This window comes from Aphelocoma coerulescens, chromosome 17 (assembly GCF_041296385.1).
Source record: "Aphelocoma coerulescens isolate FSJ_1873_10779 chromosome 17, UR_Acoe_1.0, whole genome shotgun sequence".
NCBI lineage: Eukaryota > Metazoa > Chordata > Aves > Passeriformes > Corvidae > Aphelocoma > Aphelocoma coerulescens.
The window spans coordinates 1-12,308 of record NC_091030.1 but is presented as its reverse complement, the minus strand read 5'-3'; positions in this window follow the sequence as shown (position 1 = coordinate 12,308).

Below are 12,308 nucleotides of genomic sequence, written 5' to 3'. Positions count from 1 at the left end.
CCTTAGGAAGGAAAGCACGGAGCCCCAGGAGCCCCAGGGCTCCTGAGCCAGCCCCTGCTGCCCCGGGAGGGAATTTGGGGAGGGGGCAGAGGGGGTGCGCAGCCCCCGCCGGGGGATGACCCCGGCCCAGCGCCCTTCGTTCAGCACCGAGCTGGGCTTGGGGCCACAGGAGGAAGAGGCCGATGGGAAGCAGATCCTGCAGGGGAGACAGGGCTTGGGCTCAGGGCAAGGTCCTGCCCTGCACACCTGGCTCAGGTGTGAGCCTGCCCCAGGAAGGGAGCGGGACATTCCCATCCCCACGGATCAGGGCTGGGAGCAGCGCTGGGACCACGAACATAGAAGTACTGGGAGCCACTGGGACCACACTGAGGTCTACTGGGAGCTACTGGGAGCAACTGGGAATGACGGGTGTGTGCTGGAGGCAACTGGGATATACTGGGAATGAATGAGATTATGATGGGGGCAACTGGAACCATGCTGGGGCAACTGGGGTGACTGGGAATGAGCATGCTGGGGGAAACTGGGAGCAACTGGGAGTGACTGTGTCTGTGCTGGGGGCCACTGAGGTCATACTTGCAGTGACTGGGACTGTACTAGGGGCAACTGGGAGCAAGTGGAACCATGCTGGAGGTAACTAGGATCGCACTGAGGCTGATTTGGATCATACTGGGAGTGACAAGGAGCATGCTGGGGGCAATTTGAACCATGTTGGGGGCAACTGGGATATACTGGGAGCAACTGGAACATCACTGAGGGTGACTGGAAGTGGCTGTGGGCAACTGGAATCATACTGGAAGTAACTGGGAGGACTTGGCAGTGACTGGGAGCATGCTGGGGGAAACTGGGATATTCTGAGAGAGACTGGGAGTCACTGGGATCATGCTGGGAGTGACTGGGAGCGTGGCAATGGCCTGGGCTGGCTGATGTGGGGCCTCAGGGTGCGCAGGGAGCACTGTGACACTGCGGGGCCCCTGGAACTGTTATAAACGACCCAGATCCGATATGGAAAGGAGTTCTTAAAATTTACTGAGAACTCAATAAAAATGGCAAAGCAAAAGGGGCAGCGCTGGCAGCGTGGCTGGATGCCAGAGGCTCGCCCACAGCATGGCCATCCTGCCTTTTATACCCCTGTGATTGCATCAGCCTGATGCATATTTATTTCCTGTTTTGCATAGTCCCATCCCCTTGTCAATCTTTTGGGAGCCTGCCCTGCTCTGGTGCTGTGGCCCTCAGGCTCCTCACTGGTTGGAGTCCCATTCCTTTTGTGGTGGTGCCTTCCAAGTCTGGCTGGCAACAGCCCGGCCCTTTGCCCACCCCACAGCAGTGATGTTACAGCACACAGATCATCCAGCCCCTGTAAAATCCAACCCACAGCCAGAGCACCCCAGCAACCATTGAACAGCTCTGACCATGCAGTGTTAGAACTCATGATTAATTCATAGCCCATACAACAGACGGGAAAGCCAACTCTCAATAATTCACCTGTAACAACTGAGATTCCTCCCAGCATTCTCCTGGAGTCTTTTGACCTCTAATTTGGGCACCTGAGTTGATAACCACAGGCCCACAAGGCCTTCCTTCTTCCAAGGAAGGTTTCCAGTATGTTTTTTCTCCTTTTGAGTTACATTTTTGCTCTGGAACCCACCCGAGACTCCTCCCAGGTAGGTCCCAGAGCCTTCACACCTCCTGGAGGAAGCTGAGCTCCCAAGAAACAGCCCCAGATTCCTCCAGGGAAGCTTCCAAAGATGGTTTTGCTGGTTGGAAACAGCTCTGTGTTCCAAGGTCCACTGGAGACGCTGAAAAGCGGACAGAACTCCACTACTAAATAAGTAGTAAAGTAGGTGGGTATGCTTTATTCCAGCGCTGGGACGCACGGGGGATCGCTCCTCCAAAATCACGCGTGCCGACAGCTGCATTCAGCTCGGTATTTACTGGGTTACAAGTTCCATATTCATTAAGTTTCCTAACAAACTCATACATATTCATCACCTAGCCCCGCCCAGCCTCGCTTCGTATTATAATGAACTCAAAAGTCATTTACATCCGCGTAGCGCTTGTGCAGTGTTGTTTGGGGGTTGTGGTAGGGGTCTCTCGGGGGTCTTGTGATGAAGTCAGGGGAGTCTTCCTCGTCTGAACTTTTCACCTTTCTCTCCTGCGCATGCTCTTTTATACCTTTGGCCTGGGTTTAAGCTTTGGCACTGGTTTGAGCTAGTTTTGGGATGAGGCAGGATGTCTGTCTGAGACTCCCGCTGGTCTTATCAGCGGTCTCTTATCATTTCTCTTCCTGCTCTGCTATGCTGACCAAGCTAGATGCATTGCTCCTGACAAACGAATTCCTCTGCTCCCCATCCCCCTGATTCAGTCCCCCCTTTTCTAAAGAGTTAGTAAATTCTTTTACTAATACTTAAATTCTTTTCCTAATGAATTTTTTGGTAGGCATCTCTTAATGTTTTTCCGTGTGCGTTTGACAAAGTAGTTAGAACTGATAGCCCTTTTAGTACTCTATAGTTCCAAATAAGTAACGCGATAGACAGCGCGAGACAGGTGCTAACCAAGGTTAATAAGACAATGATGGGGTGACATAACGTATTTAGGATACCAGTTGCGGTAGGTGACCACCCGAAAAGCGAGTCCCACCAGTTATGGCTTGCGTCTTGTTTTACTCTTTGCAAGATTCTGCTGATTTCTTGTGTGTTATAATGGACGGTGACTAAGGTCTTTTCCCCGTTTCTTTGGATTTCTCTCAAAATCTCTATGAGGTCCTGATGTTTTACTAATTGCTTTACTAATGTTAGGTCCATCCCAATAGGTGTGGGTAGCAATTTATGGTAAATGGTGTAGTTAGACCTTATTAATTGATAAGATACGACTGGTGCTAAATACGAAAAGTCACACCCAACAATCTTGGCAAAATTACAAATACAAAAATTAGAGTGATTCCTGGCAGTTACATTTATAACATTGTCATCTATCATCATTGAAGTGCAGGTAGTTCTTAAGCACACACAGCCTTGCCCAACATATACAAGTACAGTTTTTGGTGAAGTGTCTGGGTGGATCTCAAAGTGACACATGCCTTGTTCTGTATCAAGACCTATGTCTCTGGCATCAAGTGTATTACTTTCACAGATAAATCCTTGTTGTTCCCGTGTAATGCAAGATTCTAAATTTACCGTTTGCCATTCTTCTCCTACCATCCGAGCCCATACTCTATGTTCAGAGGGGTAGAAAACTGTCCCTTTATGGTTTAATCCCAATGCAGCAATGGGATGAATTACATAAACTGTGGCATTCCGTATCGTAAGCACAAAGGCAGTAGCTATGTTAGTCATTGGGTCATAGGTGAAATTTACCAAGGTCCACCAGGATTGGAGCTTTCTTTCTAATTTAGTAGCATTGTCCCAAACAGCTCCTCGGATTTCAATAGGAAATACACCTTCATTACCTTCTCTTATGATTAAAAGGAAGCTGTGGACTGCATCTGTAATTGAGCTTGTATGCAGCTAAGGGCTAATGAGACATTGTCCTGAGCTGTGCCAAGTGTGTTTAATATCAGTTCGTGGTCCAGGCTGCTGATTTTCATGAGGTCTGGGAGTATTTTTGAGACTTGCCACTGGCTGTTTCCTAATGCTAATAGGGAAGATTGTAGGGGCTGTTTTAATTTGGTCAGGTCACTGGTTGCTGTGGCCAATTTATTCATCAGTATCTCTGAATCAATCCCATTTATAACTCCCAGCCCTGTTCCTAGCATGCCAGTCAGGTCTCTCCACATTCTGCCCATGAGGGGGGTTTGCTTTTGCAGCCAGGCTGTCCACCCTTCAAGGGATGTTTGAATTAAAGGGGAGCAGGCTGGTTGGATTTCAGAAATGTTAATTTGCATTAGTAGTTCTACACACTTAAGAGACCATTCTGGGTTAAACAGCAGTAATTGTTGGCCTGTGTTCCTCACTACATAAGGGCCAATCTCATAAACCTTTGGCTCAGATTTAAGTGGTGTGACCTGGGTTTGGATCTGATTGCCAGAGTAGGTCGTAGTAGGCCTAGCCATGGCATTTATCTGGAATTTGAATGAGAGCCCATTACTGTCTTGGCCCCAAAGACAAACCACTTCAACAGTCTGTACTAATGTAAAATTATACCAACAGTCTGCTTCACTTGAATAACTACAGATTTCACGGTGTTTGTCTGTAGGAGTGGTTGAGACACTGATTTGGGTTGCTTTTCTGTGAGTAGTTCCATTAATCATTCGGCATCCAATCTTGATTTTTTCTCCTACAGTCCCCTGGAGCTGCCAAGTTCTTTGTTTTTCCCATTCTTGCTTTGTATACACTTGGTTTCTGTGTATGACCACAGTCAACAGGTTTAAATTTTTTAAATCAGAATATTTCCCCATGAGTCCAGTAACCCGCATAAAGGCTTGGGACCATATGTCTTCTCTCCTATGAGTAACTTCCTGGCTGAAGGTTACAATTATAACTGTAAGAAAAACAATTTTCTGGGTTATACTTGTGTGCCACCCTAACATTTTCATTTTGTTTGGGTAAACTTCAATTTCAGTTCATCATCTCCAGGGGTCACTTTCCAAGGGGTCTCTGGAGCCTTCTTTACCCGGGTATGGTGAATCCAGGCACTCTGTTCTCTGATCTTAATCGTGGTGTAAGTGGTGAGGAGCACCTGGAATGGTCCTTCCCACTGTGGCTCCAGAGTCTTTTCTGTAAGAGACTTAACATATACATAATCTCCAGGCTGAATGCCATGTACAGGACTGTCCAAGCCTCGACTTCGAGTTCCAGCCACGTGTTTTCCAATTTCTCTAAGCTGTTTATCTAAAGCAATCATGTAGGTGGTTAGCGTTTCTTCCCCTATTTGGGTAGATATTCCTTTCTGTACCCCATATGGTCTCCCATAAAGTATTTCAAAGGGACTTAGCTTCTCCTTAATTCTGGGCTTGGTCCGAATTCGTAACAACACAAGTGGAAGAGATTGGGGCCAGGGTAGGTTAGCTTCTTGCCCTAATCTCACAATTTGCTGTTTAATCAAATGGTTCACTTTCTCTACTTGGCCACTCGACTGGGGATGGTATGGAGTGTGGAGTTCCCAGTCTGTGCCTAAATGTCGGCTGGTTTGTTGTACCACCCTTGAAATAAAATGTGCTCCCCTTTCTGAGGACATTGTGGCTGGAACTCCGAAGCGTGGTATTATTTCTTGTAGTAACGCTTTGGTTACTTCTCGAGCCTTAGCGGTCCTAGTAGGAAAAGCTTCTGGCCATCCTGAAAAAGTATCTGTTAGCACTAACAAATATCGATACCCCCCTTTTCTTGGAAGTTCTGTGAAATCAATCTGCCACTGCTGTCCCGGCCCATGGCCTCTCCCAATCTGGCCCAATTTTGGTTTAGGGGTATTTTTGGGATTAGTCTGGAGGCAAAGGTTGCACTGTCGGGTTACTTGCATAACAGTTTCGTATAAGTTTCTGGCGATAATTTTCCCAATTAAGTAGTTATATAAGGCATTTGTTCCCCAGTGTGTTTTCTGGTGTTCCTCTCTAACTACGGCCCATAGCAAATGAGAGGGAACAACTACTTTTTCCCCTGCAGTGATAGCCCATCCCTCTTGGTTAAATGTTCCCCTTTCATCTTTAATTAATTTCTTGTCTTTTTTATTATATGTTGGCTTACCCTCTAGGGAAAGTTGTCCATCTGGGATCAAGGCCCCAGTTGTTGTTACTTCACCTTTTGCTGCTTCTTTTGCCTCTCTGTCCGCCAGTTCATTCCCTTCTTCCAATTCTGAGCTCACCTTCTGATGTGCCCTAATGTGCATGATTGCTACCTTCTCAGGTAGCTGGACTGCTTCCAGCAGCCGCATTATTTCTCGTGCATGTTTGATGTTCTTTCCATGCGAATTTAACAGTCCTCTTTCTTTCCAAATGGCCCCGTGTGCGTGCACAACTCCAAACGCATACCTTGAGTCTGTATAGATGTTTATTTTCTTTCCTTTTGCCATCTCTAAGGCACGGGTTAGGGCGATTATTTCAGCCTTTTGTGCAGAGGTGTTTGTTGGCAGAGGTCCGGATTCTATCACCTCCTGGCAGGTGGTAACTGCATACCCAGCATGTCGCTTTCCACTGATGATGTAGCTGCTCCCATCAGTAAACCAGGTCTCTGCGTTGTCTAAAGGGGTATCCTTTAGATCCGGGCGGCTGGAGTAGGTGGCTTCGATAGTTTCCAGGCAATCATGGCGTACTGGTTCTCCTTGATTTCCACTGAGAAAGGAAGCTGGGTTGACAATGTTAGTTACCACTATTTCTACATCATCTTGTTCCACCATGATGGCTTGATATTTCAGGAACCTTTGTGGGGAGAGCCAGTGCCCACCTTTCACTTCCAGCACCGTGGACACCGTGTGGGATACCAGCACAGTCATTCTCTGACCCAAGGTGAACTTGCGTGCTTCCTGGATGTTTAGCACGACTGCTGCAACAGCTCTGAGGCACCCAGGCCATCCTTTGGCTGCTGCATCTAGCTGCTTAGAGAAATAAGCAACTGCCCGTCGGTATGGGCCCAGGTCCTGTGCTAGTATTCCCAGGGCGATCCCTTGCTTCTCATGGGAAAATAGAAAGAATGGCTTACTCACGCCTGGGAGTCCTAGAGCTGGAGCTGACATGAGGGCATTCTTTAGCTGGCTGAAGGCCCGCGTGGCCTCCTTTGTCCACTGGAGATCTCTGCTTTCCCTTGTAATGAGCTCATATAGTGGTTTCACGAGCAGCCCGTAATTGTAAATCCACAATCTGCACCACCCCGTCATCCCCAGAAAAGTCCGTAACTCTTTCGCTGTCTGGGGCTTTGGGGTTTGGCATATCGCTTCTTTGCGATCTTGCCCCAAAGTTCGTTGCCCAGCACTGACTTCATAGCCTAGATAGATCACTTTCTGTTTCACCACCTGAGCCTTTTTCTTGGATACCCTGTACCCTTGGAGTCCCAAGAAGTTTAAGAGGCTTACCGTCCAGGCTGTGCAAGCTTCCTCTGTTCGGGTAGCTATTAGGAGATCATCCACGTACTGCAATAGCTTCCCTTCTCCTGGTGGGGCTTCCCAGGACTCTATGTCTTTTGCGAGCTGCTCTCCAAACAGGGTGGGACTGTTCTTAAATCCCTGAGGCAACACCGTCCATGTGAGCTGGGTTTTGCGCCCACTCTTAGGGCTCTCCCATTCGAATGCAAAAATTTTCTGGCTGGCTTCATGGAGAGGGAGGCAAAAGAAGGCATCCTTTAGATCTAAAACAGTAAACCAAGTTAGCTCTGGTGTTAAGCATGTTAACAGAGTGTAAGGGTTTGCCACCACAGGATAGAGATCCTCAGTTATCTTGTTAACAGCCCGTAAATCCTGGACCACCCGGTAAGATCCATCGGGTTTACGGACAGGCAGGATCGGAGTATTGAAATCAGATTGGCACTCTTTTAACAATTCCAACTGTAAGAATTTTTCAATTATTGGGCCAATTCCTTCCCTGTCTTCCCTTTTAAGGGGGTACTGTTTAATTCTAACTGGTTGTTTCCCTTCTTTGAGTTTGATCTGTATTGGGGTTGCATTTTTGGCTCTCCCAGGTACATCTGTAGCCCAGACTCCTGGGAACACCTGGCTTATTATCTCTTCCCTAATTTCCTCCGCAGGGCCTTTGGTTGTTAATATTAGGCTCAGTATTTCTACGTACTGTTGGTCATTTACCTCCAGAATAACTTCCCCATTCCTAAAAATAATGGTTGCTTGTAATTGTTCTAATAAATCTCTTCCCAAGAGTGCTTTTGGAGAATTGGGTAAATATAGAAACTTGTGAATACCCCATTGTTTCCCAATTTTATATTTCAATGGCTTACAAAAATAAGCTTTTTCAGATTGGCCAGTTGCTCTGTGTACCACAATATAGTCATCCCCCACAGGCATTAAAGCTTTATTTAAAACTGAATATGCTGCCCCCGTATCCACCAAAAATTCTATTTCTTTTTCCTTGTCCCCTAGCTTCATTATAACCCGTGGATCTGCTAGGGTGGAATCCCCCGGCCCTCTTCAATCTTCTTTCACATGTGCAACCACCCTCCCCCTTCCTCGGTTTCCTCTGTTCTGGCGGTCTTCTTGTCTTCTTTCTGGGCACTCATTTTTCCAATGGCCGGACCTTCCACAAATCGCGCATTGGTCTCTACCTAGCCGGGGTGGGCCCTGTCTGGGAGGTCCTCGTCTGGGGGGTCCTTGTCTAAGTTTTCCTCTATTCCCTTCTTCTACTACTGCTACTAATCTCCTCATCCCTTGCTTGTAGCTTTCTTCTCGATTACTGAATGCCCTCCAAGCTGCATCTAATAGAGTTTCTAAATTCCTCCCTTCTGGCCCCTGAAGTTTCTGCAATTTACGTCTGATATCTCCTGTGGATTGCCCTATAAACAAAGATACCAGCTGTTGTACCCCTACCTCGGTCCCAGGATCCAGCGGTGTGTTACGGCGCATTGCATCCCTCAGACGATCCAGGAATTCGGATGGTGACTCGGAAGGACCCTGTCTTATTGCTACAAAGCTGACCAGTTTAGGGTCTTGGGAATAGCCCTTTCCACCCCTTTTGCTATCCATTCTTGATAACCTTTTAATTTCTTTAATTCAGCTGTTCTATTCGGATTCCAGTGTGGTTCCTGGAGTGGGAAGTAATCTTTTACATCTAATTGTTGCGTTTTGTAATAGTCCTCTGCCAAGTCTCTTGCTGTTTTCAAAACTAACTGTCTTTCTGTCTCTGTTAGTCCACCCAATAATAATTGTATATCAGCCCAATCTGGATTATGCTGTTTAATTATAAGTCACAAGCGCTCAGCAGTACTTGCTGGATCATTTCGGTAATTTTTGGCAATGTTATACCATGCATCTAGGTCAGCAGTAGAGAAGGGTACTCTAATCAACATTGTATCCCCATCAGGTGCCACCGCCTCTCTCAGGGGTGCCATCAGTACCTGTTTCCTGGTTCGGGACGAGACAGGACTGCCCGGGGGAGAGGGGGTTGGCGCTGGTGTTCCTTCTGAGTCCGCATCCTCTTCCTGTCTCCTGAGGGGAGGCTTAAGCAAATCGGTTAATTCATCATCATCTTGTCCCTGAGCTGCTGCTTGATAGACTTTGTCTGACCTTGTGCATCTCTGGCCTATGCTGCATGACGAACAGCAGCGCTTAATTCTTCTTTGGCCCTTTTTATTTTCTTTTTCCAGAGCTAACACCATAGGATCACTGGGGGGTTTGATTCCACAATCTCTCTGCCATTCAGGGTGTTTTTGGAGAGAGAAAAATGCATCAGCGTAGGAAACTTCTTCCCATTTACCTTCCCGCCTCAGAAACAGCATTAGCTGAAGCAAAGTATTATAATCTAAAGTTCCATTAGATGGCCATTTAGCTTTATTTTCTAATTTATACAGTGGCCACCACTGGGTACAATATTTTATAAGGGTTCTTTTATTTTCTCTGCCTCCAGCTCCTACTATCTCCTTCCAATGGGCTAGAATACAGCTGAGCGGGCTTGCTCTGGGGATTTCCTTACTTTGTCTGGTTCCCATCCTATTTGAGCATACTCAAATGCTGTGCCACCCCCTTCGGGTCACCTGTATCCTGTGCCTTTTGCCAAGGCTGCTTTGCTGCTTGAAATCTCCTTTTTTTTTTTTTTCCCCCAGCTTCCACAAAATCTGCACTGAGCTTACACCCACACACAAAGCAGGGAGTCCTTTCTATCACTCGAGCAGATAGGACACATGAATGGAGAGAGCTTCGTCCCCTAGTGTTATCTCGTTTCCACCCAAATCTTTCTTCACACTCTCTCACAGTTCTTTCCCAATTTTCTTCCCGAACCTCCCAAACCTCAGGCACCAAATGGGACTTCCCACACACAATCTTTAAAATCTCAGGCTCAAAATACAAACTTTACACTGCATTAATATCCATGCAACCTGCCACCCTCCCGTTGAATAAAAGGTTCTGATACATCCACAAGAACAAGCTATTCCACGTACTCTTTCAAACTCTAAATTCTCTGCTGCTGGTTGCTCTCAATCAAAAGCCACTAATCTTCCTGCAGAGGTTCTCCCAGTCAAGATTCCAAATTCAACGAACAAGCACTCTTCCAAACAAATGTCTCAATATCACACTCTCAAACAACACACGGCAACACGCAAGCTTCCTGTTTTACAAACGAAGAGGCGACCTAATACACACCCACACCCATAAAAGCAGTCCGACAGCAACCAATGTCTGCACAGACATAAAAGCAACACAACAACATTCAAACCAGCTGCTAGTAGCAAAAATGGTCACAACACTCACTTGTAATAGTTTCAGGGTCCCGCTTATACTTTCCCAACACAGTAACAAGTTCCACTGGGACCCCCCTGGAATCACCCAATCCACTTTCAGGATCGTGAGCGGCCGCTCTATCGGTCGGCGATTCCCCCTTGCCGGCTCCGTAGCCGGTTGCTTGCAAGCCCCACCTTTTCCCTCACAGGGACTGTGCTGCGCGTGGGACGTCTCCTCACGGCTTACCAGCAGCCCTGGCCACGCGTACGACTTACAGGCACCTTAAATGCAAAACATACCGTTTGTCCATAGCTTCAGCAGGTCGTTGTCTGTCCGCTGCAGTGAGCGAGCTGAGGGGAGGAGATCCTCCAGGAAAGCCTGGGGCGCACCTAGGATGTCCCTCTCCTCAGTCAATCCTGCAGCCGGGCAGAGTCTCTCCTGGCTGCTCGCCAAATGAAAAGCGGAAAGGACTCCACTACTAAATAAGTAGTAAAGGTAGGTGGGTATGCTTTATTCCAGCGCTGGGACGCACGGGGGATCGCTCCTCCAAAATCACGCGTGCCCCACAGCTGCATTCAGCTCGGTATTTACTGGGTTACAAGTTCCATATTCATTAAGTTTCCTAACAAACTCATACATATTCATCACCTAGCCCCGCCCAGCCTCGCTTGGTTTTATTGTGAACTCAAAAGTCATTTACATCCGCGTAGCGCTTGTGCAGTGTTGTCTGGTGGTTGTGGTAGGGGTCTCTCGGGGGTCTTGTGATGAAGTCAGGGGAGTCTTCCTCGTCTTAACTTTTCACCTTTCTCTCCTGCGCATGCTCTTTTATACCTTTGGCCTGGGTTTAAGCTTTGGCACTGGTTTGAGCTAGTTTTGGGATGAGGCAGGATGTCTGTCTGAGGCTCCCACTGGTCTTATCAGCGGTCTCTTATCTTTTCTTCCTGCTCTGCTATGCTGGACCAAGCTAGATGCATTGTTCCTGACAAACAAATTCCTCTGCTCCCCATCCCCCCTGATTCAAATGCCTCCTGGAATCTCCAGAGTCTTTCCATCTCTGGTTTAGGTGCTTTATATCCCAGCTGGGATCCCAAGGCTGCTCCCAGTTGGGTACCTGAGGTGATTTTTCTCTTTTGAAGGAAAGTGCATCCCTTGGGATGCAGATGGAGCCTTCTCAAACATTGCCTGGAGGTTTCAACTCTGATTCCAGGACCTGAAGTCCTGGGTAGCAGCCCCACACTGCTCCAGTGCTGGTACCAGAGACGATATTTTGGTTTTTGCAGGTCCTGGATCTTCCTGGATCAACCTGAGGCTCCTGCTGGGATTGTCCTGGAGTGTTTAAGATGTGATTTCAGGATCTGAAATGTCTTCTGTCAGCCCCAGACTCCTTCAAGGCAGGTACGGAGATGATTTTTCATTTTCATAGATTCTGCAGGCTCTGTGAGTGGGCTGCTGCTGGACACAGAGGCCGCCTTGGCCCCCTGGTGCAGGGCGGGCACAGGGCTGGGCAGCGCCCCTGGTGCTGCCGAGTGCCGGGCAGGGCTGGCCGGGGCCGTGGCGCTGGCAGGGCTGCCCGGCTGCAAGGGCCGGCCAGGACAGCAGCGGCCCCACTGCGGCCCTTGTCCCTGCCAAAGCCCCCAGGCCAGGCCAAAATGGCTCCGCTGCTGCTGGAGCTGTGGGGCTGCAGGGCCATGGCGGCCCCTCCCTGACCCCCATGGAGGGACGAGGCCAGGCCCTGGCAGCCTGAGGCGGCTGCTGCTGCAGCTGAGACCGGAACAGGAGGAGCAGGAGCGAGAGGAGGGGGCTGAGGGGGAGGAGGGGGCTGAGGGGGAGGATGACGAGGAGGAGGATGAGGGAGGAGAAGGCAGACGAGCAGGACAAGGAGGAGGAGGAGAGAGGAGGAGGAGGGAGGAGGAGGAGGAGGAGGACGAGGAGGAGGAGGAGGAGGAGGAGGAGGAGGAGGAGGAGGAGGAAGACTGAGGACGAGGGAGGAGGAAGAGCGGAGGAGG